Source organism: Hippocampus zosterae, chromosome 2 (assembly GCF_025434085.1).
Source record: "Hippocampus zosterae strain Florida chromosome 2, ASM2543408v3, whole genome shotgun sequence".
Lineage (NCBI taxonomy): Eukaryota > Metazoa > Chordata > Actinopteri > Syngnathiformes > Syngnathidae > Hippocampus > Hippocampus zosterae.
In genome coordinates, this window is record NC_067452.1 from 38,624,782 (window position 1) to 38,632,794 (window position 8,013).

An 8,013-nucleotide genomic window follows, 5' to 3' on the forward strand; every position below is an offset into this window, starting at 1 on the left:
GTAGCCACAATATGGCAAGGTGCCGGGGTCCAGCTGGTAAGAGCTGGTGACCAACTGGTCTTGCTGGTATCACCAGTTACCATCAGGAGAGCAACAGCATGTTAGTCTTTCTGGGTGGAGTTTGCATGTGCCTGCGTGGGTTTTCTCCAGGTGCGTCTATGGGTGCCCTACGATTGCCTAGCAAGTTTTTCAAGGGTATACACCGCCTACTGCCCGAAGGCAGCTGGGATAGCCTCCAGCACGTCCCACGACCCTTTTGAGGAGAAGAGTGATGGATGGATGGATGGATGGATTTTGATGAAATTTTGACTCGTAAACTGCGAATGTCAACACTTATTTGTAAGGTTTCCTATAATTCAGATGTCATGATACGTGGGGATGTGAAACGCTTGTATTTATCGGATTTGTATTTAACATCTGTGGGACAGCGGCCCGGTAGTCCAGTGGTTAGCACGTCGGCTTCACAGTACAGAGGTACCGGGTTCGATTCCAGCTCCGGCCTCCCTGTGTGGAGTTTGCATGTTCTCCCCGGGCCTGCGTGGGTTTTCTCCGGGTGCTCCGGTTTCCTCCCACATTCCAAAAACATGCGTGGCAGGCTGATTGAACACTCTAAATTGTCCCTAGGTGTGAGTGTGGGTGCGAATGGTTGTTCGTCTCTGTGTGCCCTGCGATTGGCTGGCAACCGATTCAGGGTGTCCTCCGCCTGCTGCCCAAAGACAGCTGGGATGGGCTCCAGCACCCCCCGCGACCCTAGTGAGGATCAAGCGGCTCGGAAGATGAATGAATGAATGAATGAATGAATCTGTGGGACATTTTAGTGGCACACAGAAATGGAATTGTTACTGCAGTGAAATGTTTATTGTATACTATTATATTATTGTTATTGTATTATGTATTATTATTGTTTTAGGAATCCTTGTATTAAGAGTTACAACACGGGACAATGCATGTTTTGGGGCATAAAAAAAAGATCATCTGACATGAATGAAGAAAGGGGAGGTCACGCGAGCGGAATTTCCTATTTTTCTGCGTCGTTGGAGTTGCAGTTTTGCTGCAAGTTTCCTGGTATTGAGTAACTGAAATGGTGGTGACTGGTTGCTTAAAAAGAAGTGCGAGGAAGAACAAGAAGGAGAAGTAGGAGAAGCCTTTCGAGCGAAAGCAACCGCAAGCAACAGTCCACATTGTGTCTCGCTGAGGTAATGCAAATGTAACATTTCCACTTGATGTATCTTTTCAATTGTTGGTGATTCTTTTGGCGAATATATGTGCTTGAATATATAATAATGCAATTAAACATCAATGATTTTTTTCGTTTTAACTCGTAGTACTGTGTCTCGCGCGCACGAACTTCAGTGAGATAACACTGCTGTTAAATCATGACTTTATTGGCAGGCAGCTTCATGGGGAATTTAAATATACCGGTATTTAGTGGAGGTATGATTGAGCACGATGCTGACAAAAAAAGCAGATTTTGTACAAATTGAATATATAATAATGCAATTAAATATAAGGAGCCCATTGAAAAAAAAATGCAAAGGCGAGGCTTGGGAAGTTGATGAGATTTATTTCTGTCACGTTCCGTGACTGCCAGCAGGTGGCGGGTTTTTCCCTCTGCCTACTGCACACCTGTTCTTAATTCGAGGGTGATTATCAGGCCTTTATCAAGTGGCTCTGGCAGCTCATTCTCTGCCGGAGAATTCCACGTCGTGCCATATTCTCTCGTGCTCTATTTCGCTATTCGTTATTGACTCGTTGCCTTACGGCCGATACTCTTGTGATTTCGCGTTTAGACTCTAAGATTTGTACTTATCGTATTTTCGCCAATTCAGGCCCTCCTCGTGTTTTGTTTTCCGCGAGCGTTTTCAGTTGTTTTTTCCTTCTTTGTTACTCCTGGTCCTTATTTGATCAGCGTTTTTTGTTACCGTTTTTCCCTGTCGGGCTCTTTCTGTTTTTTGTCATTAAAGACACTTTTTGTTTGACAAGATTTTTTCGTTGTCTGCTTTCCGGGGATCCAACCCTTTACTTCCTTGTTCTGCACGGAGCGATCCGTTATCTCTTCGGGCAGAACGTGACAATTTCTTTGAAAGGAAAAGGGGCTCCGGTCATTGTTTTGTGTTTTTTGTTATTGTAAAGTGTCCTTGGGTGTCTTGAAAGGCGCTTATAAATAAAATGTATTATTATTATTATTATTCACTGTTGGAAATTTGGAAATTTTATTTCTGCCAATTTAGTTTTTCAGGTTTACAAAAGAACAAATCCATGGCTTTAACTTGCACAACAGTGTAAACTCAAAAATCAACTGAGTCAACACATGGCTCATCTTTTTTTTTTTTTTTTTTTGCACAATCAGGCTTATACCTGCGGCCACGGCCACGGCTGAGGCTCCTTCCTCTTCTTACCAGTGCATACCCGTTCTTCCATAGTCCAAATGGCCACTCTTGTTAAACAATGTGTCTTTACTTCTGCTTCATTATAAAGAATGGTCAGATTGTGGTTGTCAAAAAAAAAAAAAAGTCAACAGCAAAATACAAAAAAAAACTGTAGTAATCAGACAAACAGGAAGTACAATATAGGCCAGCCACAAAGAATAATAGGACATGCGACACGGACAAAACAAAACAAAAAACAAGTAGTGGCAATTTTTTTTTTGCTGCATTTAAAGAGGAACCAAGTCCGGCATTTTCTTTGCAACGTGTTCCGTGCGCCCTCAGCTGCCAGTCTGATTAATACTGTAGTGCAGGTGTTGAATCAGTACTTCTACTTATTTGTACTTCTACTGGAGCGCATTAGTACTTTAGCAACTTAGGTAGATTGTCACCAGGTCCTAAAAACTTCACATCACCGCTGTTGTGAACAATTGGTGAATGTGTGATGAGATACAAGGCGGTTGCGTACAAGCATGTGCCGTTTTCACATCTCCCTGTTTGACATTTGCAGTGTCGGGTGCGACGATGAAAGCTGCCGTGTGTGCCGTTCTCCTCTTGCTGGCTTTATCTCCAGGTAAGAGCGTTGCAACGTATTACACTGGCCACAAGATACTTTGCCATGAAGCAAATATTCAGTCCTAATTTTTGGACAGAAAACTCAGACGTATGTGCTCTGCGATTTGGCTGGCACATTCTGATGCTGTCACTCTTCTTTTTTTTTTTTTTTTTCAGCCAAGGCACTGAAGTGTCACTACTGTTTCTCAAAGGGCAGCGAGCTCTGTGAGCCGACGAGCATTCAGACTTGTTCCAGATCCGCCGATGCCTGTGGCGCAGTTGTCCTTCAAGGATTTATAAGTAGGTCCAGTTTTGTAGATTGCCCATGGATATTTTTGCACAGTCAGAAACTGTATGAGAGATGTTCTCAGAGAACCAAAATACCAAAAGAAGATAATGAATCCCTTTGTTGCTTGAGTTTGGCGGGTGTTTGGCGACCCCTGCTGGTAGAAGCCGAAATAGCAACAGCGCTTGACAAGTGTTCCTGTTGTTTGCTATTTTGAGCCAAATAACGTATGAGTTTTTTAAAAAATCGTCAAAGACTGATACGTCAAACGTAAGAGAATAAAACAGTGAAAATAGCTAAACACCAGAAGGTTCAACGACACCATATAATGACAAAGGTCTGCTAGCTTAATGCTAACATATACAGTACTATGAAACACCATCGATGGGCGAAGGGAGGGAGAGAAGGTCTCCAACTAAACTCGAGTAACAGTCGTTTTTCCCACAGAAGAGACGGAATGTGTTGCTGCTATGCGTTTGTTTAAGTAGAAACAGTTTGAAAGTTCAATATCACCTTAACATCAGTAGCAATTTACATTATATTTGTCTGTTGCATTTTACATGACATGTTAGCATCAAGCTAGTGGACTTTTGTTATAGACAGTGTGTTTTAACAAGTTTAAAAATGCTTCAAGGAGGTATGTGTGTATGAGGGGTGGGGGTGTGGGGGGGTAAAACTTCAAACCCTGTAATTAGGACTACAGTATATACAATTAATTATAAGAATGTCTTCATCCTGTTTTTTAAGGAAATGCACTGACAAGAAACATTAGCATTAATGCTTCTCTTTTCTCAGCAGTTACTAATTCATTTGACCATATTGTCTCAACAATTTTTTTATATTTATAATTTCATTGTAATCTGAAACCATTTGTCTTGAATTCATTGCAGGCGAGTCTTTCCGGCAGTGCATGAACATGGCCGTGTGTCAGGGCTACTTCCAAACACCCGGCGCGTTCGCCGATTGCTGCAGCACAGACCTCTGCAACTGACCCGTCTTTACCACATACACTGGCACCCTTTTGGGCAACTCTTGTTAAATAAATGCCTCTTTCTCTGAATGGAAATTGTAATCTTTTGTTGGAACCAGTACAACTATTAAACATTTTCACATTTTGGCTAGCGGACAAAGAGGAGACCATGGCCCCTGTCGACAGCCATTTCCCACCTTACCCCTTAGGACTCGAAGCAGCGTCGAGATTTGTTAGAAGCAACCTAATTTGACATTTACAGTGGAAATAAAAAAAGTCCAAGCACACCTGTGGGAATGTCATGTATTTGTGACATTAAAAAAAGTGCATTAAGATGAATCATTTTAGAACTCCCCTTCAACTCTTGAGTTTGAACGTGAAAAGTACAAAAGTCAGACAAGTATCTTTGGCTTTTGACTCAGCATGAGACTTGATTTTTATTTTATTTTTGCTCCATGTTCAGCGGCGGTTGTTTTAATGGGCCCAAGAAATACACTTGAGTTGAGCGACATGATGAACAATTCAACCTGATACGCCCCCAAAGGACTTGGAATCAGTGTACTATTGACACATTGTGAGAAAATTGTTGGTCCCCTTCTGTGAAGGAAAGAAAAGAGACAATGGCCACAAACGTCATCAACAAGCTCTGAAACGGGCGACTTGCCCCAGAAGAAAATCACCCGACGTCACCACCCCGTTGGCCTGCATCCCTAGCGAAACTTAATTTCAATGTAACAAATGTTTCTATCAGCAAAAAGATGACCTCGCCTCCCCCCGTAGGGCTTCACGGAAGAAGAGGAACAAAAAAGCTCTGGCTCTGACCCATTCAGAGGCCCATCCACTGGTCCACTTATGTGGATGACACATCGGTTCAAAAATCAAAGCTCGCTAAGTAGTTGTTTTTCTTTTACTGAAGACGGGATGAGCTGAATACGAAATGCATGAATGGATCTCCAAGGATTTGAAAATGACTTTGCTTTTTGCTCAACCAACAAATTCAATCGACCTGCACACGGGGTGATGCTTTAAATTGAACGACCGGAACCCCAAGAAACACGACTTGACATTTAGCGCTGGCAATACTACAGTGCGAGTACAACGCAGTCCAGTAAACCGCACGGAGAGAACCAACCTCCTTGTGTTATGAGGTAAACCACGTTGACTGGGGCTTCCCCCTATAAATAACAAGACCCCGGGGAGCATCGTGGAAACAAACATCTGGAGCCCAAAGGACCCCACACCAATTATTGGGATTCCACCAACATTTGCAGTCTGTGTACTATGTTGATGCAATGGGAACACCACAGCAGACATTCAAACATCCATGTGCGGGGGTTCTTGGTTTATGACATTTCGAGATTACAGATGGTATGGCGGTTGCACCGTAGCTTCAGAATACGTCATCAATATGCAACTTTTCCAGCACAACTTTTCCAGTTTTTTTAATGTGATGGCCAACAAGTGTACAAATATTGGAGAGGTGAGCATCGTTAGTCTGTCAGTGAGCTTCCGTCAGTATTTCGAGTCGTCGGCGACAGCCAAATGGCATTGAGAATGGATTTACCACTATATATGTATATATAGTGGCCCGGTGGACCAGTGGTTAGCGCATCAACCTCACAGTGAAGGGTTCGATTCCCGGTCCGGCCTTCCTGTGTGGAATTTGCATGTTTTCCCAAGGTCTGTGTGGGTTTTCTCCGGGTATTCCGATTTCCTCCAACATTCCAAAAACATGCATGGCAGGCTGATTGAACACTCCAAATAGTCCCAAGGTGTGAGTGTGACCTTGGATGGTTGTTCAGTCTGCACCCCGCGACTGGCTGGCAACCGGTTCAGGGTGTCCCCCACCTACTGCCCAAAGGTGGCTGGGATAGGCTCCAGCAACCCCCGCGACCCTTATGAGGCTAAAGTGGATCGAAAATGGATATCTCTCTCTCTATTTATATACCGGTAGATAGATAGATAGATAGATAGATAGATAGATAGATAGATAGATAGATAGATAGATAGATAGATAGATAGATAGATAGATAGATAGATAGATAGATAGATAGATAGATAGATACACAGATAGATGGATAGCTAACTAGCTAGCTAGCAAGATAGATAGATAGATACATAGATAGATGGATAGCTAACTAGCTAGCTAGCAAGATAGATAGATAGATACATAGATAGATGGATAGCTAACTAGCTAGCTAGCAAGATAGATAGATAGATAGATAGATAGATAGATAGATAGATAGATAGATAGATAGATAGATAGATAGATAGATAGATAGATAGATAGATAGATAGATAGATAGATAGATAGATAGATAGATAGATAGATAGATAGATAGATAGATAGATAGATAGATAGATAGATAGATAGATAGATAGATAGATAGATAGATAGATAGATAGATAGATAGATAGATAGATAGATAGATAGATAGATAGATAGATAGATAGATAGATAGATATTAAGGGCCCAGATAATCAGACGATCACAGAGAGTCAGAGAGAAGATTTGGACTCCACGATTTCAAAACCTTTTGTGACCATTCACCGAAAACTTGTACACCTCACAATCTGCACTGTACAAGTCGGGATGGAACGCACCTTCGTCAGCGACTTTGTTTTTGGCAGTCGTGATCATAAATGCAAAGTAGTCCAATACAGCAGACTTCTGTTCGACTGCTGGCGGGTCTACAACTCCTTTCCACTTGACATACAGGGCAGGCAAACGTCTCCACACTTTTTTTTTTCTCTGCGCAACTGACTGCTAGCCATGCCGCTAAGCTTCTTTTGAATTCAGCAGTCGGTCTCTTATTTTGAAGTGCTCATCACTTCACCTTGTGAAATGGGATGGGAGGCATTTGATAAGACTATGCGAAACCACATGCGAACCAAACCGCAACAGTCACGACAAATGGTTCAGACAGTTTTTGTGCTGGTCCCAAACCAGTTTTTGCGTCGCTAGCTAAACTGTAATGTTAGCTTGCCTGTCTTTGTGAGTTTTGTAATAATGGATGAAGTTAGACCTCGTCGCGATTGTTTCTTTATTCTGCGAGTTGCAAACCGTGCGTTTTGCCATCCTATTTTCATCGACAATCCGTTCATTCAAATGAACGATCTTCCGTGCTGCCTCCATCGCGGTTGCCGTTGAGGCTGCCTCTTCACACTAACGTTAACTGGGTTGCCATGTTGGCGCGAATGAAACAAAAGCCCTTTTTTTTCCTTTCTTTTCTTCCTCAAAAGTCAAGCTGTGTTAAAATGCAGTTTTCCAACTCGTGTATAAACGAGATGAATTGTCGAGTCACGAACTTCAAGTCAAAGACAAGTTGAGTCTTCCCCAAGTTTTTTGACAAGCGAGTCTCAAGTCCTAAAAATAACAACTCGAGTCTGACCCGAGTCAATTCACATGACTCATCGATAATAATCTGTTTGAATATTTGGAATATCATATTCTTAGTAGTTAGGGCCAAAGGTAAAAAAACAACTGCATGTTTTTGTCATTGCACAGTTTGAAGTTTCAGCCTGACCTCTAATGAGCAAAAGAATTTTTTTAACGATACTCTTCGTATATCTCGCTCATAAAGCCACAGACAAGCGCTATAAAACTTGCGTGAGTGGAACCCCGAACATGAGTGTGCAGATTTGGAAAAGCCAAGCGATGTTGGCTCCTCGTAAGCACAGTGGGACATTCAGCAGTTTATTATGCCCCGAACCTGTTCGAGGGTTTCCTCAGATTTTCCAATGAATCATTTTCCCTCTTGCCCTTGGGTGAGGAA